Source organism: Chrysemys picta, chromosome 19, assembly GCF_011386835.1.
Source record: "Chrysemys picta bellii isolate R12L10 chromosome 19, ASM1138683v2, whole genome shotgun sequence".
Classification (NCBI taxonomy): domain Eukaryota; kingdom Metazoa; phylum Chordata; order Testudines; family Emydidae; genus Chrysemys; species Chrysemys picta.
In genome coordinates, this window is record NC_088809.1 from 11,291,210 (window position 1) to 11,317,449 (window position 26,240).

At 42.6% G+C, this 26,240-nt stretch overlaps 1 long non-coding RNA gene across 1 annotated transcript in view; it reads right to left on the minus strand.

The window, feature by feature from the left end:
- The window catches only part of LOC135976611 (uncharacterized), a 50,367-nt gene extending 35,582 nt beyond the window's left edge, over nt 1-14,785 (minus strand). The window contains exon 1 of the long non-coding RNA XR_010593893.1: nt 14,657-14,785. This is a non-coding gene — a long non-coding RNA (uncharacterized LOC135976611). The remainder of the gene's footprint in view (nt 1-14,656) is intronic.
- Between the last annotated feature and the right edge of the window lie 11,455 nt (nt 14,786-26,240).

A 26,240-nucleotide genomic window follows, 5' to 3' on the forward strand; every position in this document is an offset into this window, starting at 1 on the left:
CTCCTTTCCCAAAACTTTTGCACAGGTTTGAGAATAGCTGTGCTAAGGATAGTGTTGGAAGGACATAAGGAACCAAGGAGGTTCTTGGACTAGTATTCAGATAAAGCCCCATGCCACAAATAATGCATTATCCAATATCAGTATGATTTACAGCCTACAGGTTGTGTTTCCCAGAGCTTTATATTTACTTACAAGCCCAGGGACTACTAGCTGCAGGTAACATTGCAGTCATTTTATTTTAGTAAAAGGTATGGCCTCAGCACTTAATTCAGTTACCAATGCATCATTCATTGAACAGCAACGCTCTCCCCTGCTATGTTTTGATCTACTGGAAGATCCCAGTGTACTTTGAATGAAATTTGGTGTACACATTACTGAATTAAAGTGTCAACAACAGGTTATGGCAAGATTGTTCAGGAACAAGAAAAAAGGCCACATGCTGCAGCCTTAGGAATTGCAAATTCAATGGCATAATCAGCTTAACCACAGAGAAAAAAAAATCATGGTTTGTTCGGGACTTTTACACCACGGAGGGTTGCCAGTTTTGGTTAGATGTATTCCTGGAGATTTCATCACATAAGGTAGCCTTTAATTAAAAAGATTAATCTTTAATTCCTGGAGACTCCAGGACAATCCTGGAGGCTTAGCAACCCTAATACCATGGCTCACCTCCTATGTAGCATCATATGAATTTTGCCTCCAGTCAGTCTCATCCAATGCTTGTAATAGTTATTATCAAGGATTCACAGGGTTACTCATATGGGCCATAGAGTAAAAACCTGCTGCTTTCACTCCATTTGGCATACTGGAAAAGAAGCCGTGTTCATCCTGTCACACCTACCAGTACAGACAAGAAAGAGAGGACAGTCACTATACAGTCTACTTGATGATTAGCAACTGATGCCAGGAATCCCCACCTGTAAAATGGTTAAACTCATTAAGGATAGGCAATGCTGTTAGCCTATCATGCTGATTCTTCCTTTCATTCTGTTTCCTGGCAAAAAAACAAAACAAAAATGTAGAGGAAGTTACCAGTCAATGATGGCAGCACACCAGGAGCAGTGGAACTGGGATGGAGAGGGGAAGAGAAAGGAGGGAAGAGGCACCACCCTCACAATAGAGCTATTGGGGAGGCTGATGCATTTTTCCTCCCGCTGTTTTCTGACTGCACAATAGCTCCTGACGGTGACAGCAGGACCTAGTTATGCATACAGGGGGGCAGAGGCAAGAGCAGGACCTGAGTAGGGGCTTGAGCAGCTGCCAGGCTGCATGAGATTTGGCTGGCTATCAGAGCAGATAGGGACAACTCTTCTCCCCATATGAACGGTCAGGAGTCACTTCCCAGCCTGCACCCACCCAGCTTGGCCAGTCTGAGTAGCTCCCCTTGCCTCCTTCCCCCATTCACACTGAACTCCCACCACCCCCCCAAACACATACAGAGCAAACTCTGCTACAGCTTCAGCTGCTGCTAGCTGCTTTCAGCAGACCACATTCATGTCCTACTATTCAGGGTTGATCTTGCCTGGAAGAGCAGAAACTGTTTGGACTCAAGAAGTGGGATGTGTTTAAGGAACGGAACAGATAAGCACTCTCCCATTGCAGTTGTTCCCCTTTAAGGGCCGTGCAGAACAGGCATCCCTCATCCTCCCCACCCCCACCCCAGAAGATTGTGCTGGCCTGATTCACTCCCCACACCTTGCTGTTCCCTGCACATGGGGAGATGTCTATTTTGCACTAGTCAGTAGGCCGGTGTAGAGTGTTCCCCTCCAGTACACTGGGGCCCTGCCTTCTCCCCACCCTCTTTCAGTCACCTACCTTTGTAGGTCAGAGAAGCAGGAGGAAAAAGTCCCTGCCTTCAGCAGCTGCATGGGGGTGAGGGAAATATCTTGTATGTATATTATGGGGAGGTGGAGGAACAATCTGGCCCTAAATCTAAAGCAGGAAGAAGAGGTCATAAGGCCAATGCACTTGCATAGAGATGCATTAGAAATTAGTATAAGCGAGGGAGAAGACATCTAAAAACCAGGAAGGAGGACAATTGGGAGATAAGACTAAGCAGTAGTGCATTAAAAGGATAATGGGGGGGGGGGGGGAGGGGAGAAGGAAAGATCTACTGAACACCAAATGCTACTGACTATTTCAAGCACTGTAGCAATAAAAGTTTGTCCGATATATTAATGGTAGGCTGAAGGAAATTAAAAGAAAAGATTGTTTAACAAGTTTGCCATTTAGTGGACCAGTTAGTTTGTGCCGGTCTTTATAAAGAAAGAACAAAATGAAGAACAGACAAAGGCTGACATATTTCTTGATATGCTAGGGGGAAGGTTAGATAGAGTGCACTATACTAATGTGAAAGAGACATGCTCTGATGATCATAAGACAGACAGGTTCATAACATCCATGAAATATAATAGAGATGAGATAGCCTAGTAAAATATTAGATATTATAGGAACTATACAATTACAAGGTACAGCAGGCCTGATTCTTGATTGCCCTCCACCTTCTATACTCATTTAAGCCAAAATAAAGAGGGGTGTAAAGTCTACTGTTCTGATCGGACATACATTTTTGACTCACTTTCTATTGACATAAATACCTACACAAGGTGCAAGGCAATGGAGAATCTGACCCTACATGCCGAAAGGTTAGAAAGTAGAAAATATGGCATTTTTAAAATTACCTTGACATCATCTAGGAGGCTCTGATATTTGACAGTCAAGGCTGAGAATCAAACATCAGTTCTTGCACAGTGGAAACAAGCCACATAGAATGAAGCACACTTTCTGGAAATTAGAGAGAGTCTGAGAAGCCATCTGATAATGAGAGAGTTTATGTTCTGCAGTGGATAACCTTTGATAGGCTTATACATGTTTGTGGCATCTGTTGGTGGCATGTACCTTTGATTTTCTTGAAGAAAAGCCCAGTTGGATTATGATGTTGCCTGTGTACATGCTAGCTTTCAATCACTCATATTCAAAAGCAGGATTGCATGCGTTTCAACCATGTTGCCAGGACAAAGACACCCCAGAACACCATGCTTTTGAACTCTCCAGTGACATACAAAAGGGGTGCATACTCTGCCCCTACCTGTGGTCACCTGCACGGTCACCTCAGATTTGTGGATTTGCAGATTAGGCCCAATCTGGGACTTCACTACATAATTTTTGGTGTGATGCCACCTACTGTGGTCACTGGCTGCTGCAGTGGTCCTCAGACTATGAATGCTTGAGGATGATGACAACACTCAGATCCATTTGATCCTTTTCCTCTATGCTGGTCTCCCAAGATTATTAGGGGGCTGTGGGTTTTTTTTTTTTTTTTTTTTATTTTTTTTTTTTTTTAGGGTTTTCCCCTCATACTCCAGGAGATGTTAAATGAGCTTTCAGGAGTGCTTCAAATATATCACTTCCATGACAGACAAGAAAGCATGCTTAATGTTACATAGGCAGATTTTTCAAACATTCCCTGATCACTGATGCATTTTAATATTGTTGGACAAGGTCAAAAGTCTAGCTAGGTTCCCATTAACCTAGTATACAAATGCCTACCAAGTATTAATTAATTTAGCCTCACAACACCCCATGAAGTATTATAACCCCCACATCAGAGATGGGGCATGGAGATTATGTGACCTCCCTCGTAGAAGGGGTCTGTAGTAGAAAGAAATTGAACGAGTCCTCACAAGTCCTAGGCCAGAAGACAACCCTTCCTTGCTCTGTGACAGGGTGGAAGGAGGTAAGATATTTAATAGAAAACTGGCTCCACACCAAAAATTCCCTTATGGCCACTTGGCACAGGAATTTTGCTATCCATAATCTTAACATATTATAGTCTCTTATGCATAAAACACATTGCACAATCTGTACTGCACATTTGATCACTATCAACGTTTGATCCAGCGCTCTTCACTCCTAACAGACTAATCCAAATCTGCAGATTACCTCATAAGTGGGAGAGGGAAAGCAACTCATAAGCAGGCTTTTAGTCATATATAATGCTGTGGGTCTGCCTTAATGTGATTAGCTTCACAACATTGTGAATTAAAGGAAACCAAGCACAGTTCATAGCAACCTTTCGGTGTTGACAGCTGATCCCCTAAGAATAAAGCACAGTCATGTTTTTGATTATTGTGATCTGCTCAGTGGGGTTATTGATACAAAAGGGTGAATTGCAAGTGGACAAATGGCCCTTTAAACTATGGGAAGTTCTCGTGTAAAAGATGCTAAGCCTCAGAAGAGACAATCTTAACATCCCTCTACATGGTTTTATTTAATTGCTTATACCAGTAGCAAGAAACCTTCAAGTCCCATTAGATCCCACTGTATTGACTCATCTGAGCATTATTTATCATCATGATATTGCCTTAGCATTGTGTACTATCCTGCTATTGCCTTTCACAATTGCTCCCTCTGAAATTCTAAAGCTGTATTCTGCTAGTAGCAAATTTTGCTATTTAGGGGTTTTCAATTCAGATTCCAATGCACAAGTGTACACATTAACCTTGCCCCAATCTTGGAGTTTTTATGGCCCTCATCACCACAATGACACGGCACCTCACATATTATCCCCCATTTTTCACATCTGGGGAACTCATGCACAAAGAGATTAAGTGATTTGCTTTATGTCACACAGGAAGCTTGCAGTAAAGCTGTGAATTGAGCCCAGATCTCCTGATTCCCATGGCAGTGCCTTTAGCACAAGATTATCTTGATGCCTGCATTCATGGGAGAGGTGAGGAAGACTAAATGGACATGGGAAATGAATGGTCCTATTAGCCCTAGTGATTAGCCAAGTCAATAATCTAGTCCAGGTTATTGACTAGACATTTTGAGATGGCCTGCACTGATCCGGTCGGTAGTATCTGTTCTGTAATTATATAGAGTACTTCAGTCAGCTGGGCATCTTTCATGAGCCCTATGTATGTCTGAGTGAGTTGTTTTTCCCTGAGACCTGCATTAAAAAAAAATTCTGCTTAAAAATAAAAGTAGAAAACCAGATCAAAAGCCATGATCAAGGCAGAGGACAGTGGCTTCTCTATGTACACCATATACAATCTCTCAGGAAAGTACAAAGAAAGCATGCACCACAATGGCTTCACCTTGCAATATTTGTGAGGGAGACATAACAGAACACGGGGCAGGGGTCACATTCAATGACATAGCTCATCTGACGTCACTGGTACACTGGCAAATCAAGTGGCCATGAAAGGTGCCAGATTTTGTAAAATCGTCACAAGTCCAATGATTTCAACAGCTAAGGATCTTGTCTACTGTTTTTAATAGAAGTTCTTGTCCAAGTATTTCTCTCTTTGGTATTTCTATAGCAATCACTGTAGTGCAATATGTAAGCAGTAAAAGCAAATACTATTGTTATCTCTGCATAGTCTAGCAGTCCTTTCTCTATTTGCTTTATCTTCTAGTCAATTGAGGAGGGTGCTGAAATATAAAAAAGGCAAACCTAATACTCGGATACATCAGCAGAGGTAAACCACTCCCCTGCCCCAGAAAGATTAAAAATGATTATCACTAGTAAGAGTGAACAACTATCAGTGTTAATATCTCCCTGCAGAGGGTGGGCTGTATGCCACCTGGGAGGATTTCAGACAGCAAGCATAGTTATGCAGAAAGTCTCCAAAGGTGGTGCATTTTTTAATTGGAAGAAAGAAGATTTCAAGGTGACCTAAGGGAAGTTTTCAACATTTTGAAGGCATGTCATATAAGCTCTTCATGTGGCTCAGGTATTGAAGAACTAGGGGTAAAGAGTATTTAAGAAGTGGGGGGGAGGGAAAAGAGACCCCTGAAATGACTATTTAATGCCACATGTTTCAACAAGTTCTGTTTAGTTATTCTTTTAAGTGTTAAAAAAAATCATAATCCAGAGACTATCAGATGACTTTGTTTATAAACATAGTTATGTTCTTCGCCAGTCTGATGGCCAGCTCCTCAACTGGTGTAGCTCCAGCGGCATCACTGGAATGACCACCATTTACATCTAAGAATCTGGCCCCAACAGGTTCATAATGGCTGTGACACAGTCCTACTCAAGTCAATGGAGTTATTCACATGCCTAGAGTTAGGTGTGTACTTAAGTATCTTGCTGAAGTCAGACCAAAATCATGTTGTTCTATCAATTCTATTAATTTTCACCCCTTACAAACAGTTGAGAAAAGAGGGAAATTAAATGCAATGAAACAGCCTCTGCCATTTTAAAAATTTATTCTTTTTGAGAAACTCCCTGCAGCCAACCCCAGGGGGAAAAAAAAACAAAAACAAAAAGTGTGTATAGTCAAATTTCATCCCTGCTAATGTACAACCATGTAAAGTTTTTATTTTGCCTTCTTGACTCTTAAGTCAGAGCTGGAGGGTGAAATAGTCTCTGCTGGTAAAAATGAACGCAAGCTTGAACTGATTGGAATTCAAGTAGAAAATTGTGCACATACAATAAATCCTTTCCAAAATTACACTGAGCTGAGTTATAACCCTTTGGAAATATGAGTTTCATTTTCCTGGATCAAGTTTATAAAATGGTTTTCTCAAGTTATTTCCATGTTTTGTGGCCCATAGTATCACTTTTAAGCAGCCCATAACTTCCTATAATACTTTAGATTATGCTACTAACCATTACTCATGAGTCTTTAAAGCACACAAAAAAAATATAGGGGGTCCATTCATGCAGAAGGGCTTTAGATGACCAGAGTGTCTTAATTCTGCAGTTTGTTCTTGCTGGCTGGATTTTGGGAGCAGTACGGGCGTGGGGAAGATGGATAAGCAGTCCTAACTGGGGACAGGCAGTCAGGACTCAGGTTCTAGCTATATCTAGCTCTGACCATGACTTACGGGGCAAATTGTTTAACATTCTTTGCCCATCTGTGAAATTATTGTAAATATCACCTGGCTCAGATGGATGTTATGCAGCTTAATTAATGCTGGTTTGTGATGACCTCAATGTACAGTTGAATCTTATTATTCCCTAATCAATTCCATCTCACCCTCTTTACCATTTTCTCTCCATAACTAAATATTGATTTTGTTTTCCAGATGAGAAAGTGGCAGAAGATTTTAATAATTTAAAAGTTCAGATTTTATCAAAAGGGATCTATTCAGCCAGAGTGAAATTCATATGCAGAGCGATGTCATGCAGGGAAAGATGTAGGAGCTGTGGTGATGGAATATGTCACAACACAGAGCAGTGCTAAGGGCTCCCTAGGACATTATTTAAACCCCTAGGTTGGAATAAGAGCTGCAACTTTTATGCAGACCTTTGATTAGAGTTGCATAAACCACAAATCCACTGGCCACAGCCTCCTCCATCCAGTTTTTAAAAAAATAAAAATAAAACAGTACTCTGCACTGATCTATGTCGAACTCAGACAGCCTAGTCCTACCATGAACTGGAGAAGAATGTCCCTGTACAAATGCTCCACCGTTGTCCACCTCTCATGTAGAGCAACCATGGCAATTCCATTGTATTCCACAGCCCACCTACTGCTGTCAAGTGAATTTCATCCCAGGTGATAGTTACTTGTTTAGTAGTTATTGAAAAGAGGTAGAGGTCCCTATTTCAAGGCAAAATAGACATTGCTTAAACTGTAACAGGAATTTAATGCCCTGGGTTTGGAAAGGTGCTAACAGTGTCTCTGAACATATGTTAGAATGACAAATATTTCTAGTGCAACAGACAGTCTGCTGAGTTATATAACCCTATGCATATTTATATTGTAAAGTGTGCAACATATCGTATATACTCCATCATAAGCCGGTTCGTTTATAAGCCGACCGCCTCCCCCCCTCCAAGACGGATAAGGAAAAATGTTATGACCCGTTCATAAGCTGACCCTATAATTCAGGGGTCAGCAAACTTTGGCTCCCAGGCCATCAGGATAAGCTGCTGGTGGTCAGAGATGGTTTGTTTACCTCAGGCATCCGCAGGCACGGAGGTAAACCTAAGTAAACAAAGTGTCCCAGCACACCAGCTGCTTACCCTGACAGGCCAGGACAGCAACTGGTGGGGAAATTTTTTGGGGGGGGGGGGAGGGGGAAGAAGGGAAGAAGCTGGGAGTAACGTGTGACCACCCCCCCACATGACCCCCACTCTCCCCATCCCATCCCTTCCCACCTTATCTGCAGAGGGCCGGGGAGGATGTCTCTGACCTGGCTGGAGCTGCTCCAGCGGCACGGCCACAGCATGCCAGCCCCAGAGCTGCAGTTGCCTTGGAGGCTCAGGGGATAGCAGTGTGGCCAGAAGTGGAGAGACTCTGGCCCGGTCTCTTCCCTTCTGTCTCTGCTGCCTCTCCTTGCTCCCTCTGTTGCGGGGAGGGACTGTGTCCCACCTCTCCCTCTCCATACCCGTTCATAAGCTGACCCCTGTCTCTGGTGCTTCCCTTTTTTACTAAAAAAAAATTCAGCTTATGAATGAGTATGTACGGTAAATTGCTGGATTCTGCCATCTGTAGGGACAGTATGAAGAGTCTCTAGGAGCAAACTTAGGCTGAGATATGAGTTTTATTAGTTGAGTTGCCAATAAAGCGATTACCAAGGAAAGGAGTAAATTTGGACTACATACACCAGCTGAGAATCTGGCCCAATATAAGTTGGCAAAAACCCATTGGAGTTAATTGAGCTACACCAGCTAAAAATCTTGCCCATTGTGCATATATGCGTCTCTCAACCTGCATTGAGGTCTGTCTCCCTACAGTTGTAATTGTGGGGTATATGTAAATATTGCAGTTAAGTAACATCCTGGGATTTTTGGACAGTTCAGAATTTAGAAAAAAAAACAATGGACCTAATTCTGCTGTCAAGTGACCTCACTTTTACACTGGTGTAATTCTATTGATGTCACTGTAGTTACTCATGACTTACACTGGCAAGAAGAGAGCAGAAATAGAACCCAGTGCATTCAAGTGCATCCCATCTGGCCTCTCATAAATAGTCTAAGGAAGGGAGGTGTGTGATTTGTATCAGCAACAACGTTTCCTCAGCTATCACTTCCAGCAGGGCTTTGTGGCTAGGCAAGGGGCAACCACACAAATGAAACGATAGCTGGTACCTCAAGCCATCCAGAGACAAGCATTTGTAAGTTATTTCCCCTGAAGCCTACAATGTCAGAGGCGTGCAGTATCTAGATCTAGCTTGGGTATCCCTCTTACGGCTGTTGGCCTGCTTTGTTTAATATTACCAAAAGCTCTAGCCCACCTTTCTGAGAAAACATTTAGATGCCAGAGAATCAAATCAGTGTTGGAGTCAATTACTGCCTGTAGCACAAAAGCAACATTTTCAGAGACCTACCTTCAAAAGTCAGTGGAGTAAAACCTTCTGAATTAGCTGCAAGTGTAACCCACACCTCCAGGGTGTGGTGCTCTGTCCCATGTAGTGGCAGTGAGACTACTTAGAGATTAATGAGTCTGCTACAGCCTTCGCTAAGGGGCCTATGGCTTTTAGCTCATGTAATAGAGGCTCATGCACTAAGCTCCAAAGGTCCCAGGTTCGAGCCCACTCTCCGACAACCTGGGTCGGTCAGCGTTGCAAGGGGGGGGCTCATCCAGGATATCAACTGGGAAGTCTCTGAAGCTCAGGATGAGCTTCCTCAGCTAGAGGAAGTATGTAACCTACATACCTGCTGGGTGTGATGCTCTGTCCCTGTAGTGGCACAGGGACTACTTAAAGATTAATGAGTTAGCTAACACCATGTGGCTTTTAGTGCAGGAGCTAAGCACCAGTGGCCCCAGGTTTGATTCCCCTCCCCTCCTCCTGACTGGGCTCTGTTGGTGTTATACAAGCAGAGAGAGCATGGACCAGAGCAGGCCTATCTTCCCCACTTATAGAATCACTCTGGGCTCAAGCAGAGATGGGCATTTGTCCACCTGTCCTGAGGCCACAGCGTGCATGCTCAGGTGGGAGATGGGCATCTGGGCATCTGCCCTGAGGCTGCAGCACATGCCCAGAAGCAAGAACTTAGGCACCAAGTGAGTCTAGGCACCTACAGGCTCTGGCAGCAACTGAGTGAGAGTTTTGTCAATCGTAGTGGTGCCTGGAAAAAAAAGGGGGGGGGGACTTAAGTGCCTAAGTACTTTCTTGGATCACACCCTTAAACTGTGTGCCTCAGTTTCCCCACAGGATGAAAAAGTTATGAGTGGCATAGTGCCATCTTGTGGACCTTGCAAGTATCTTCAAGGAGTAGGTTAGAGAGACAGGGGCAAACAAAGTATAGGGGTTTTTTGGGTCAGACACCGGATCCATTAAATTGTGGATGAAATTGTTAAAGAAAAAGCACTTCACTGAAACCTCAGACACCCTGCTTCCTCTAAAATACAAGATTGCCTGTTCATCTTTCTAAAGCACTTGAAGATCTATGAAGGAGAATGTTCATAAGAGCCTCGTATTCTTCCTAAGAGGTATAGTGCCCACTACAATAATGCTCTAATACAGCCAGGGTATAGCATTCTCCCAGATCAGAGACTGCTCTACGTTGGTACATTTGAGAGCATGTGGGAGCATCATTCCACCTGTTGTAACAAATCCCACATTGTTACCTCTGCTGGTGATGTCTGATTGTGGCAGAGGAGGCAGGTGGCAGACACTCAACCTCAAGATTACAGCTGCAGCAGCAAAGTGTTTACAGTGATGAGCTCGCTACATATACAAGCTAGATAAATTAGATAGTTAATGAACCTTAAAGAGGCTTCATGCAAACCTGCTGAGAGTTTTGAATTTGCAGTGAAAGAAAGTCAGGTGACTTTTCAACTGCTCATGTGTTAGTGTGAAAATTTCACACATCTGTCTTGTGTCCCCAAACTTCCCTGCAATTATGCACAAGTTGTTGGCCTCTGTGTAGAGGAAGACCCTGCTGAAATAAACAGTGTGCTGAAAGGCAGGGATCAAGGTGACAGCCATGCAACAGCTCTAACCCTTGCTATAGGCTAAGTTGTGGCTTTAGGGACAGCCCTGAGCAAGACATAAACTACATAGCCTCAGGAGTGTCCCTGTGCCTTGATCTCTCCTCTCAGTCATTGCCCCCCTCCCAGCTTCCTTTTTGCTCCTGGGGGTAGTGAATTCCTTCTGCCCTAAATCATCAGAAGATTAATACACACAGAGCTGCAACTAATCAGCACATATGGGGTGAAGCCATGCTCCATGCCTTCCCCTTGCTGGCCTCCTGCTCTGGTGGGGTCTATGTATGTGACTAGCCGCAAACAAGGCTCTTGGGTCTGGCTGTGTAGGAGCAAAGCCCGAACAGGGGTATAAGGACGGACATGACTTGCTCTTCCTGGGTACATTGTCCAAGTTACAATCTAGCCCTGTGCCTAGCTTTCGGGGCCTGATCCAGTGGGCTTTGGATCAACCCTCAGTAGCTTCATTTCTCCACTTCTGCTTTCTTCGATGACTAGAGAGACCTCCTGTAATCCAAAAACCCTGCATTTGAGCCAACATTTTGAGACAACCCACACAGCTATACAGTCAACCACTCAGTAGAAAAATAGTTGAGTGTGTCTCTCCTCCCCCCCCGCCCCCCAATTACACAGTAAACATATTGCATTCCGTTTTCTTGGCAAGCCTTTTCAATTCTAGTTCCATTACAAAAGTTTTAGAAGTTCATATTGCCTGAGGATTCCATTTCAATTATGAGGAGTTCTGTGACTCAAGCTTTGTTAAAAAAACAAACCAAAAAGAACCTTCAGATTCTCCCAGGAGAGGATGCTTTTCAGGAGGTACGATCAGATGCAATGTCTTTTATGTAGTGCAAGGCGAGAGACCTTTGGGTTTTATTCTCTAGAGAGAATCTGTCGTTTTCTAGTATCTCAGTGGGCACTGGAAGTTAAGTACCAGGGTTTCCATTTTTTAATAGGTTTGTATCACTATTCTATAGTTTACAAAGGAAGATATGCATGTGCCATACATACAAGCCACAAACTGAACAATTAAGATGTTATTACTTTAAGATGCCTCCAGAGCCTTCACTTGATCGGTTAGAATAAAGGTCCAAATGAAACCAAAATAAAAATGAAGCTTCTTCAGCTGCAGTTCTGTATCTGCCCATATTCAAAAATAGCAGAAACTCTGGTTTTGCTTTGTATTTTCCTTCTCTGTTAATGACTGTCAATTGCATGTTAAAATACCATCAGCAACAACCCCAATCTTCACCATTTTTATTTAAATGGATATGCTAATGTTTCCTTACAAGTCAGGCTCACAATAGACTGGAGTCTTCAAGATATGAAGGGAAAACAGCCTTGTTAAATAAACAATGCATAATGGCACCTAATGCACAGGCTACAAACATTTATCATTAGTAATTTCACTCTTAGCCTGGTATGGGTGCACCAAGATGTGTTTTTATGTACACAATGGAATCCTAACAGCAACTGATGCAATCTAACATTTTTGCTAGTATCTTAGACAGCACATTGCTGCTTTCAGACATTGGTGAGGCACATTATAAAGAAGAGAAAGACAACATAGAAGCTTGGTTAATTTAAATATTTTCTATTCATATTGTATAGAAGTTGCCAAATATGGGGCATTAGAAGCCCCTCCAGTCCAGTTTAGGAGCCATAGAAAATTCAGATGTTCCACTGCTTATAATAGGAACAATTTTCTCTCTCCCTCTGTCTCACTGCTCATTTTCAGGGCTGCCCAGAGGATTCAGGGGGCCTGGGTCAAAATAATTTCAGGGGCCCCTTCCATAAAAAAAGTTGCAATACTATAGAATTCTATATTCTCATGGGGCCCCTGTGGGGCCCGGGGCAAATTGCCCCACTTGCCACACACACACACACACCCCGCCCCCTCTGGGCAGCCCTGCTCATTTTCTATCCTCATTCTAGTTGGGTAATCAAAAAAAGTAACCCCCCCGCCCCCACACACTTTTTCCATGTAGAATTATGGCAGGAATTCTGGTTTAATCCAAAACTGAAATCAGGGTAATAAAAAGCCTCTAACTGTAACCCTTAGCATCAGATTGATGCAAGCCCCATTTCCCCCACTGAGTGTTAAACCCTTCTTTCTCCTGTTGATCATAAACAGGTTCAATGAACTTTATTTGCCCCAGCTGTAGGTACTCCTACCCCCAATTGGAAATTAACCAATACATTGCCTGGCTCAACAGGGCCTCCTCCTAGGTAAGCAGGTAGGGTGGGGACAGGGCTTCAGAAAAGCCCCTCCAGGCAGCCCCAAAAGATTTGGGCAGCTTCTCACCTCAGGATATTCTACACTTTTCTTTTAGTGCATTGTGTTCTGGTGGTGGAATTATAAACACACATGGTTTTCCCTTTTGTTAAGTGATACACTATTCAAAAGCAAGAATGATCCAATCCTGCTTGCATGAGGGAAGTGAGTAAGAACAGCCTATGCAAAATACTTTCTAATAGGATGCACACTGAAATGATGTTGCATTGCCTCAATAGATCTTCTTGGACATCTCAATTTTGGTCATATTGATGCTCTCACCTGACTACTACAAGTAGCCACAGCAAAGGAACCCCCTGCAACAACTTCTGATTATACTTGTCATTAAGCATCTCCTCTGCACTGCTAAGAAAAAGTCACCTCTTTGGGCCACAGAGGACACAGAGTTAGTCTGAAATGACCTTCAAGGAGGGGTTGGTAGCAGCAATTCAGATACCATAATAGGCAACAAGAACAACTTTAGTTGTTGAAATCAGGACCTCCTGCTGCCAAATGTTTCTACTTCCTTGATATACTACCTCAGAGAATCCAATACCAATGCAGGACTATCTCAGTCTCCATCAACACACTGTTAGATGGCAGTGTGTGCTGATAGTACTGATACCAATATTGTGCATTTGCTGTACCATGAGAAGGGGGGATAGGACATTCCCAGCATATTTAAGATACATACTGTTCTAAAATGCATCTGTACGTATCTCTGGGACATCTGTAGAGGAGTCCATTCTAAGCATATGACTAGATTTAAAGTAAAACATAAAACAGTAAAAAGCAAAAAGTATCTCTTACTCCCATTGGAGCATGTGGGCAGGGAGTAGGTGAGGCAGAATGGAGAATAGCTTCACTACTCTTCCTAACATACTGTCTGGTGCAGGTGAGCCAGTGCATGGTTGTCATAGTTCAATGCTGAGAGAGGCCAATTACTATCCCTCCCCCATTCCCACCTGTGACAGGGCACACTCATCTCCCATGAGCACCTCCTATCAGCTGGGTGTGAACCTGCCCTCTTTCCTTTTCTGGTACTCCCTGTTGGCTATTGCCCTCATCAGATGGTCTCCAGCAGCCCAGACCTTTGGCCAACTCACACACTGTCACTATATGAACAACCCCCTTCAGGGGTAAAAGGTCCAACAGGCCTGTTCCTCTACCTTCAGAGATGTCTTTTGCCCTGTCTCTGGGCTCAGCCCTCAGCCCCTTTGGGGCTAGCTTTAAATCCATCTGCCTTGGTATAGAGTAATGTCCCCAGAGCTTTCTCCCTGGGGGCTCTAATTCTTCCCCTTCACTTGGGCATCAAAATAAGCCTTATCCCCTTTTTGGGGCCAGTGGTGGGTAGGGAGACTCAGGCCTGCCCACTACTCCAGGCCCCAACCCAGGGACTATATAAATAGCAGCCATCTACTGCTTCCTGTAATCATTGCTGCTGCAAATCCCTGGACCACTTGCTATGTAGCCCCTTTCACTTCACCCTTACCTCAGGTCTGGAGTTTTTCCTCACAGAATGCCAATACCGCCAGACCCCAACTCCTGGCTAGCCCTTGAACCCCAGCAAAGCCACCTTCCTTGCTCCTCTGGTCCCCACCAGCAACTGGTGTGTTTAGCCCCTGCAGGTCCTTTTATCTCAGCCTGCTGAGCTCTGATTGGCTGCTACCCTACAGCCTTTCTAGGCAGGCCTGGAGGACCCATCTTCACTGCTCATTTTCTGGGGTGAGGTGAAGTAGGACCTCAAGGCCTCCAGCAGGGGGCCTCAAAGGGCCTGGCGCACCCTGTCACACCACCCCAGACCAAGAAGCAAGAAGAGAATTGTGTATAAGTGGGGAGTCTTTGAGGCCCAACACTTTCCAGTGCTATTTCTGGGGTGGGGCAATTTACGCACCAGCCCTTGTTCAGGGATCTGTGTAGCCCAATCTAGCCCATTGTAAATAGTTGATTTTCTTTTGGAGAAAAGGAGAATAAGGAGAATGCTGCTTGAACATTTTTAATTAATGGCTGACACACAAGGCTGTGCCTTGCAGTGTGGTTTTCAGTTCCTAGAGGTGTGCACCTCTAGGGTGCGATAGCTGAATTGACAGTGAGTGTGTTAGAGATGATAGCAGTGGGTAGAGAGAGATTATACATATACATACATATATGTGGCTTGAAAAACTAACTTGGGGGAGTGGGAATCTTGTTAGATACATTTTCCAACCCATTTACATAAAACAATATAATATTCCTTCCAGCAGTTGTCTTCCCATACAGAGGAAAGGGACTGTTTTTGGCAACTTTGGTTGCCTATGAAGATATTTTCCTTTACCAGACTAATGAAAATGCCAGCCTTTTCTTCATAGGCTATAGAGGGGGAGCGTTGTCCTGTGGTCAAGGCACTACTAAACTGGGACATTCTGGCTTCAATTTCCTGATCTACCACAGCTTTCCTACATGACTTCAGAAAGTCATTTGATCTCTGTGCCTCAATTCCCTGTTTGAAAATATGATAAAATAATTCCCTCCCCCTTGCCCCCAGTCATGTGTATTTAGATTGTTGGCTCCTTGGGGAAGAGACAGTATCTTCCCCATGTGTTTGTACAGCACCTAATCTCAGCTGGGGCCTACAGTTGTCACCATAACACACACACAAAGAATTAAAAATATAAACTTGTTGAATCATATGTCCTAATTTATGGCACACCAGACATTAGCCAAGTTAGGTTTGGTATTTGTCAGGTTATTTAGCTGTATGTTTAGCGAGCCAACTGTCTTTATGGCAGTTTTCTTGCTTTCCTTTTGCTATTTCAGTTATTATTATTATTGATTTGTATTGTATTATCATCAAGGGGCTCTAGTCATGGCCAAGATCCCCTTTGTGCTAGGTGCTGTACAAAGTCAGAACAAAAAGACAGTCCCTTCTCCAAAATGCTTATCATGAAGTATGGAAAGATTTCCTGCCTTTGGAGAGGTCAGGTGAATTTCATGAGTTAGCAGACATGTTATGATACCATGCACCTTTAATCAGTATAATCAACAGGAGATAATTTAAAATTATACGATCACTTGTTCACACAAATCTTCTGAAGGATCTACTGGTGTTAGCTTAAAAAAGTTACTGTAGCTCACATCCACTAAAAAAAAAAAAAAAAAAAAGATTGCACCATATGTCCATTTCTTATTTTGATGCCAGTGCTTTCCTTTTCTTTGGAGTTTCCTGCTATTTATAATTCTCCTGCTGTCATCCTGAAGAACTCCTGTCCCAGAAAACACCTCATGTAATCCCTAACAGCCTTTCCTCAAATGATTTTTTAAAGTGATACAGCCACAAAGGATAGAAGAAACTTTTGAATGTGAAATTTACCAGCATTGCTTTCCTCCTTCCTTCCACAGGCCCTGATCCTGCAAAGACTTATCTATATGATAAATTTCATTGTTCGCTACCTAAGCCATCTTGGTGCTTCATTTGGTCTGTCTTCAATGGTTTTAATTCCTTGACGGGTGATTTCTTCCCATCTTATATATAGTTTGTTTTATTAAATATATAACTTTGATATTTTGCCTTTATGAAAATGAAAATGTTGCACAAACTTTAACAAATTAATCCTCCTGGCACTCCTGTGAGGGAAAGGTATTATTCTCCCAAAGAAAGGGAACTGAGGAACAGAGAGTATAAGTAGCTTGCCCCAGGTTGTCCAAACGGCTTCACAGCTGGAACTAGACAGCTGTAGTTCTTGGTTCCCAGTCCCTGTTCAGTCCACCAGCTCTTGCTGCCAGAGCCTATACATCTGTAGGAACTTGCTCACTCAGTGCTTGTCTTTCTCAGCTTAAGACCCAGACCTTACTTCCCTTACAAATCTGGAACTCTTAGGCCAGGTCTACACTAGCCCCCTAATTCGAACTAAGGTACCTTAGTTCGAACTTACCTTGGTCCACACTCGGCAGGCAGGCTCCCCCGTCGACTCCGCGGTACTCCTCTCGCCGAGCTGGAGTACCGCAGTCGACGGCGAGCACTTCCGGGTTCGACTTATCGCGTCCAGACTAGACGCGATAAGTCGAACCCAGAAGTTCGATCGCTCGCCGCCGAACTACCGGGTAAGTGTAGCCAAGGCCTTAGACTGCTCATGCAATGTTTTTGATAGACTTGAACAAGGTCTCCTTTTAAAAAAATGTACATACAGTATGTGTATTTTTCTATCTCTACTGTTCCTTAATTCTCATTCTTCCACTCTGTCCAATATGAACCATTTCTCCTTCATGGAGCCAGACTTTACAATACTTCAACCCTATCAAGAGGCATGGGGGCTAAGATTAGGCTTTAGGACAAGGAGTTCAGATAACTATACACTAGATCTAAAATCTGTTACAAACCTAGGAAGACATTGTGGGATGTCCTCTGAATGTAGGCCACAGGGTTCGTATAACTATGCAGCCTATTCCAAACCTGAGAAGGGACATGCTGGTTGTGGGACATGAGCTTCAGAAGACAAAACTGAAAATTTTACTTTGGAACACACATTTCTGGAGAACTGTCAGTTCCCTTTAACAAAAAAAGAGATAATCTTAGAAGTTGCCATGTCAATAAGTGTGTAAGTTTCAGCACATCTCTTTTGGAGATGGGCAAACCTCAGACATTTAAAGATTGAGTTAAGTATCTAAAAACTTAGTTGTCTACCCAAAGTTTATCAGACCAATAGCTGCCTGTGGTTTTAAGAAGACTTTCTTATAGGAAACATTATGAATCCAAATGAAACTGAGTTGTTTTTCTCCCCCCGTTACATGGATCCAGCAATTATTAACACTTGTTCTGCTTTGAACAATTCAAGGGTATTACTCAGAGATTCCTGTATCCTTAATTAAGAGTTTCCAGCTGCCTTCAGAATGAAGTCCAATTCATTATAGCAGAGGTGAAATGATGATGCATCTCCCAACCAGTGGAGGTTTTACTTCTACTTAGTGTGTAAATTAGTGCCCTCGCACAGCTGTTATGCAGAAGTGAACCTTCATCATCTAAAGGCTAAATCTCACAAATCATTAATTAAAAGTCCTTGGATACACTTTAATTGGTGATACAGGCAGTTTAACTGATGTCACATGTGAGTATGGCAGGGGGCAGGTTTATACATTTGCATTTCCCGCATTAGTTGTCAAAGTGTTTCGGGTGTTTGACCTCTAAGAAGGGCCGGTCTGTTGATTCCAGTGAAACGGTAGCAGAATAGCAAGACCAAGAACAGAAGTCCATAGAGTATGTACATGCTTTATTAATGGACTCGCTCATTCACCTAACACGAACAGTTGAAGAGCGTAAACAATGAGTGCAGGGGGAGAGGAACTGTTTAGGGTGGCCCCTGTGGGTATAACTGGATGCAACAGAATAAAATTGAGTCAAGGGTATTTTGGCTGAATATCAGGGTAAAGTTCACCAGCATGACATGTATCCGGGCCTAATTTTGTAGTGTGCGGAGTACCAAAAACATCCACGGGTTTCCATTTGATATTGTGTCTCATGGACTTCAGGAGGCATTGAGAATGCTCGGTACTTTGTGGTCTTGGTGACAGAGATTGCGGTATCTGTGATGGAGCAGAGAAAACTTACATGAATGGGAAAAGGATTAAAGAGAACCTACAGGCCCAGCTAGCCCTGCCCTACTGTACCTGCTGCCAATGCCAGGCCTGGAGGGGGAAGAAAAGGGGAGAACCTGGCTCGATTTGGGACTGACTGGTGGAGAGGCAGTTCTGTCTCTGCACGAGAGGAGTATCACTACAAGCCGGACAGCCACTGGGGGGAAAGCACTGCATCCCTGATCTAGAGAGACTTGTTGAGGAGGCTGGAAAGCATCCAGCACTGAGTGAACTGTACTATTTGACTGTAAGGACACAGTGAGGCTAGGCCCCCTCTAACCTTACATCTACTCCCATCCAGAGGGAGCTGAGGCTGCATCAGGATGCTGCAAAAAGTCCACTAGGATGTGCTACTCCAGGCGAGATACAACAGACTGTTTGGACTATAGGGGCCATGCCCCAGACTGAAGGAACATAGGTAGGAAGTAGCCCAGGACAGGGGACTTAGACTTTCTGCTGGGAGGAGCCTGCTGGCATTGCTTCACACAGGGTCCTGGGCTGGAACCCAGTGGAGAGGGAGGGCCAGGGTCCTCCTGCCACACTCCCTTAAGAGCTGAGGCCCAGGTGCAAGCAGAGTCCAGGAACCAGGCAACGCTACCAGGGAAGCAAGAGGCTAGAAGTCAGGTGCTCTAGCCACTAGGCTGCCCGGCCTCCAACCACACTCTTACAGGCCCTTGTGGCTAAATTCAGCACTGGCTTGCGGTATCTTTGCATTGACAGAGTACGGTTCTCCCAGGCTAATATCTCAAATGCTGAAGGCATCAATGCCAGGCGCAGAGCCTGCTATACCAGCTCTGCACTACGGCCACAGAATCCTGGGTGAAGGATGGGCAGCTTAGGGGCAAGCTGGAATGGGACTGGGGAGTGTCAAGGTTGGAGGAGGCGTGGTCAAGGCAGTCCTATGCTCTGATGATTCCCTGCTGGCACAAGCCCTATAGGAAGTACAGCAGGAACACAAGTTAGAATAGCCCTGTTCCTGAGTTGAACTGGCCCTAGATAAGCCTGAAAAGCACTCAGGTTAGGGTAACCAGACAGCAAGTGGGAAAATCGGTCTTTAGGGTGTAATAGGCGCTCATATAAGCCAATGCCCCAAATATCAGGATTAACACAGGCACAAAAATCTGTCCTAAAGCATGCAGAATAATGTCCCAAGGGAATTAGTGGAAGGTCCATGAAGGGTTAAAATCCATGTGCATGTTATATAACAACCTGGTATATATGGATTGTGCCAGCTCTTTTTCAGACCCGAAGTCCAGAGTTTGGTCTGGAGACCAGAGGCCTAACTAATAGTGATCAGCTAAGAGAAAGCTGGGGTAAACAAAATAACATTGCCTTTACTAAGATCTGCTTGGTCAGTAGAAATGCCAGATGTTGAAGCAATAACTGAATAATTATGTTTCATCCAATGTTTCAAATTGAACAAAGGATCCCTGTTCCTATTGTGTTTCTCCTGAAGGGAAAACAGTCTTCCCACAGATCCAACCTTGAGTTTATGAAATATTGGCACATGTCACTATAATGATATGGCACCCTTCCACCTCCCTTCCAAGGGACCAATGCCCTGCCTTAAGACATAAAGGAGACAATCTCTATTTTCATATGCTTTCACTGTTTCTTTGCTTTATCCCCTAGACATGTACCTGTCGGACAATCAAAGGAGTTACTCCATTCCTATGGACCCCAAATCAGAATTCAACATATATATTTTATACTAATAACATTTTATCAAAGTATTAATCAAATGTTAATTTGCTAACTTGAGACCATGGGCGGAGACATTGTGTAACCTTTTAACCATTGGCTATTGTGCTATCTTGTCTTGCTGCAAAACCTATCCCGGGGTGTGGAACTGCCTACCCCGTCACTTTCCCCCGCCCATGGAAAATCTATATATTTCATTGTAATCAATTAATTGACAGTGTCTCTGAGCCTAATAAGCCAGGTGACACTCCGCCAGCGCTGTGTGTAATAAACCCCTATGCTTTGACCTCTACACGGTGTGGATTTATGTCCTTCAGTCCATTGGGGCTATTTAAAACTGGACTTAAAGTTCTCAAGTATATATACTGTAGGACATAATCCTGCACAGAGAGCAGAGGTGAGAAAATAGGTGTTTCCCATCCCTGGTAAAGCAACTAAGTTTTATGCCTATTATTCTCTCTCTCTCTCTCATTTACTATAGGAATGTCAAAAATGAATATACCAAGAGTAATGCCTCAGCAAACTGTTGCTGCATGGCCAAAATTTGTTTTCCTAAATGATAAGGAGTTTTTAAAATAAAGGTGGAAAAGGTTTTTTTCTGTCTCGCAACAGTTAAAGATTTTGAAATGTTTCCCATCCCAAATCGTGACAAAAAGTAAAAAATCCCAGTTTTTCACAAATCAATAATTTGGAGGGGGAAATGACATCAGGTCAATCAAAATGTTTCATTTCAATTTCAACCTTTTTTTAATTTAAATTTTAGTATACATTAATTATAATTTCAAAATAAATTGTCATTTTGAACCAATAACTAAAACTTTTCATTGTGAAAAAGTCAAAATGAGATATTTTGACAATTTTAAAGCTTTCTTTCTTTGTTTTTTCAAAAATGTTTTGAATCGGGAAATTCAATGGTTTTGGTTTTGATGAACCATCATTTTCTGGTGAAAAATATTCCATTGGAAACTTTCGAAGCAGCTTTAGTTTAAAATAGTGGCATAGGTTCATTGCAGCAAGCACTTTCATTTCATTTGAGCAGGTGGTGAGATTTTATTCTTCGGACAAAAATACAGTTTTGCTATCGTCTCCAGAAGCTCAGTGGGGATAGCGGAAGTGGGGCTGGAGCACTGAAGAATTGTGTGTGTGTTTTAAAAATGGGTCTTCTGCAACTGTCACAAGTCTTTCCTCAGTTTGTTGCTTGGATTTTTCCATTATGAGTCACTGCACCTTAGATAAATGAGGTCACTGGGTTTGAAATGCCAGGCTTCATTATCTCTTCACACTCAAGCAGTTCTACTGACTCCTGTGTCAGTAATTGGTTCCCTGATATTAATAATGAGCTCTCTGCAATCTACTCAGACAATACTAATGGCAGAAAGGAGAAAGGAGACAAAGAACTATGTAGGTAAACAAATTATGAGGTTGCATAGCCAGTGCCCATCAAGCACTGAAAAACAATTTACCAAGTATTCTGCAAAGGCAATTTAAGAAACTTTTTCTGGTATATGAAGAAGTACAAAACGTGAGCTAAATTTTATATGTCAAGAATAATCATCATATATTATAATGTTGAAAAGGAGCTTTCTTTCGACTGTTCATACATGGATACTTTCAGAATAATTACCCTTTGCAAGGTAAACAAATAAATTAAAGGGATACTGTCAGGTTAGGCAGATATATTTTTCCCCCATGTATCTAACAACTTAGATGGCGGAAAACTACAAGAGGTTTACAAACTACAAATTACAAACTACAAGAGGTTTACAAACATAGCTAACTTGATTTTTCACCATTCGATTGCTTTTAGAATTGCACTCAGTAAGGAAATTGAAACTAGTCAGTTTCCTATATTCTCATTGCAGTAGCACAAAGCTGTTGTGTTCATGTAAAACATTGGCAGAGGGATTTTCAAAAGTGCTTAGCATTGGATTAGCTCTGCTCTCATTGGAGTCAGTGGAAGTTTTAGCATTGACTTGGATGAGGAGAAGAGTTAAGCCAACACTGAGTGTTTTTGAAAATTCCACCTTGCATGTGAAGGAAATTAGTCACATGCTTAAGAGCCTGTCCTTACTAGTTAAGCATGTGCATAACTTAAACAACATAAGTTACCTCATTGAAGTCAATGGCACTGATCATATAATAAATATTGAGATTTAAATGTTCGCAGTTTTAAGCCCCAGGGGTACAATTTTCAAAAGTGCCTACGTGACTTAGGAACCTAGAATAATTTTTTTCAAAAGTCACTTTGGCATGCAGGAGCCCAAATCCCATAGACTTTCAATGAGACTTAGGCTCCTAAGCATCTAAGGGCTTGTCTACATGGCCAGTTACTGCACGGCAGCTGCTGCACTGTAGATTCACACCCTGACTTGCTGCACAGTAACTTGCCAGGTCACTTTTGAAAATGGAATGTAGGCTCCTAAGTCACAGAGACACATTTGAAAATGTAACCTTAAGTGCTTATACTGCAAATCCATAGGAGGAACCCCTAATAATCTTTATCAGAACGACTAAAAAGGATGTTTAATGGGGGGTGCAAAGCCCGATTTGTAAAACAATGCAAAAAAATCCCCCAAATTAGCCATATTTAAAAAAAAATTAAAATACATATGCTCCACCCCTCAGATCCACAATTTTTTAAAGTGTTTAATTCTAATCAGACACTATTAGTATAGACTAATCATAAGTTTAGTTCATGCTAATCATAAGTCTCCCCATTACCTTGTGTTCCTCCCCGTTTGTTGTAGATCTTTACCTCCCATTGTATAAGGTTCCAATCCTGTATTCTGATCCAGCTGCACAGAACCCTATTGATTTTAATGGACAGCAGTCCACCTGTACGGCTCATAATGCCAGCTTGTAAAGTCTTTGGGTCAGGGACTGTCTTTTGATTCTGTGCGTGTGTTCCCTGTGCCCAGCACAAGGAAGTGGTGCATTCGCCATCTCTTAGTGTCTTCGGATCATTGGATGCCTTTCTGGAAGATAGGCGTTAGCCAGACACAAGTCATTGGGCTCAATGCAGAGATCACTAGGTGAACCTTAATTAGGGTGACCAGACAGCAAGTGTGAAAAATCGGGACGGGGGTGGGGGGTAATAGGCACTTATAGAAGAAAATGCCCCAAATATTGGGACTGTCCCTATAAAATAGGGACATCTGGTCACCCTAACCTTAATGGCTGGTGATATACAGGAGGTCAGATTAGAGGAGCTAATGGTCCCTTCTTGCCTCACACTCTATGGATCTATGAATAAACCCTGACTGGGGCCCCTAGCTATTATTTCAATATAAATAATAAATAATGCATCCATCAGGAGTCTGGGGTTTATCTATTATTGACACAACTGAAATATTATTATGGATATTTGAGGTCACCTCCCTGTAGGTGAGAGAAGTTACTGCAATAGGACAATCCTGCACTTCCAGCGGCTTAAAACAATTTGCATGGCAATGTTTGTCGTGATCCTGGTACAATACAGACTGGCTGGCAGCAGCGCTTTGCAAACATTTCAGCTTTAAGATTAAATACTCCTTGAAAATCAGGTTGTGTTAGAGACTGTATCAGAATCTAATTTCCTGTAATTTAGGAAGATAGCTGAAACATCAATTCATCCTCTAAGGTTCAACACAAAAATTTGGGATGAAATCCAAGGGTGGTGGCCTAATCACTAAATAAAAAGCTATACTGCAACTTGTCACTTCATGTGGAAACAGTTTTCCAGAATTTTTTTTCAAAGGTTAGCACGTAAATGGTCTTTAACAAGCTGCACAGAGGATAAAAGGTAAAATATCCATACACATGAAAGTTACCTTAATAAAGAGCAACTCCTAATGTAAAAATAAATTTTCAGATGTATCCCATTAAATGTCTGTATTTCAGCCTGGGAAAGATAGCGGGAAGGTTCCTTACCTACATACCACTGTGAAGAATGTATCCCATAATATAAAAGGGCTCACTTTGCGGGAATTTTTTTCGGGCTATCCAGCCTAAATTTTTCTTTTGCTCAGTTTCATCCATTTCCTCTTCATCATTTCTAATACTCCAACTGCAATGCAATTCTCATGAGCCTCACAGTTTTTAGAGCTTTTCTTGGCCCCAGCTACTGGAATCATGATATTGCATGAGAGTCTCAACTTTTTTTTTTTTAATAGCAATCTTCTGTACCTTATGGTTGCAGAGAGAAGCTTTAAACGGTGTTCTGAGTGCACCCTACAGGCAGAAAAGCCAGAAAGCAAACAAAAAGCTCAGCATTTAGTATTTAAAAAAAATAAATCTCATTATCTTTAAGCCAAGCCATGAAGCCAGGGGCCTAACTCACAATGTTTGGACATTTGGGATTGGCAATACTGCTCCTGTTTCATCAGCAATAACTGATGATGCAGAGTTGTAGGAAAGAGATTTTTGTTGCACATGCATAGAAGCCAGTGCTACATTCTGAGAGACCTGTCTTTGTGTGGCAGCAGCATGACCATCAGCTTGCATTCCTGAGCGCTAGCTGTTGTGCCACAATAGCTCCCCTCCTGAAACCTGACCTTTTTTCTCTCGTTCAACCCATCAGGCCACATCTTACCCTTTTTATGGACAAATAAACAACAAGATTAACTAACTTCCAATCCCACAAAACACCAACAGACCAGATGTTACCAGCACTTAGCCTAATCAGAGTCTCATCTTTACCATGGACAGGTAGTCCCTGAGATAATGTGGTTTCCTCAATGGGCGACTGGACCTTGATTGCACTACTTCTATCTTCTTTCACCGGTTTCCAAATCTGGCAACTTGCCTATCTCTAGAATCTCTTTGAAGCCTCAGAATTACTCCATGTCTTTATGCTTTCCAGAACTCTTGGCATCTTGAGGGACTCACATGGGTTGGTTTTCCATTCTTCCCTACCACCTGTCCCTCCTGAAACCTGACCCTCTATCTCCTGTCCCACTTCTAATATTAGGCTACTTTGCAAAAACCACAAAAAGGATCCTGATACATGGCAGCGTTCTATGTCTGCAATTTATTCAGATGAGGTGGCAGGTGGCCTGAAATCCTTGATATAATGCAATTGAGTGCTAAAAGTAATGGCTCAAATGCTTCCTTTTAATTTGAATAGTTGCTGTGTGATCTGGATACTGTAACAAGATGAAACTGGCCTTGTGCTAACATGCTCACTATTACACATTCCCTACTGATCTGGAACCCCTACACAATGACAGCCTGGATCTAATATATTGTATTTATACGATGATCCTACCAATATTACTCCTGCCTCTGGCTACAACAAGACCTTTAATTGCATTTAGTATAATGCTGTGTGTCTGGATTCTTTGTAGCAAGTTGAAAGTTACAAGGCAAGTTTCTCTCCGACCAAGACAAATCCATTGATAACTAGTGGGTTATCCTGGAGATTAGACAGGTTAAGAAAAGGATGAGCGAAGTTTTGAATGAGGATGAGCTAATGTATAGTACTTGGTCCACCAAGGATACCTGCGGGTACCACTAAAATTATTCTGGGTAATTTGACAAAATTTACCTGGTACTAAAAAACAAATAATGTGGATTTCATGTTATTTGGTACTCCAAACAAACAATGACCTAAAAATTTGTTCTTGATCTTGGATCAAAAGTTAGCTTATCAGCATTCAAATTCAAATCAAAGTAGCACCATTTTACACTGTCTCTTCACAGATGTTCGTGATGACACAAAGAGCAAAACAGTGAAGAATCAGGCCCCTTCTCTTCATTTATATTAGTTAATTCCCAATTGTGTTGTTGAC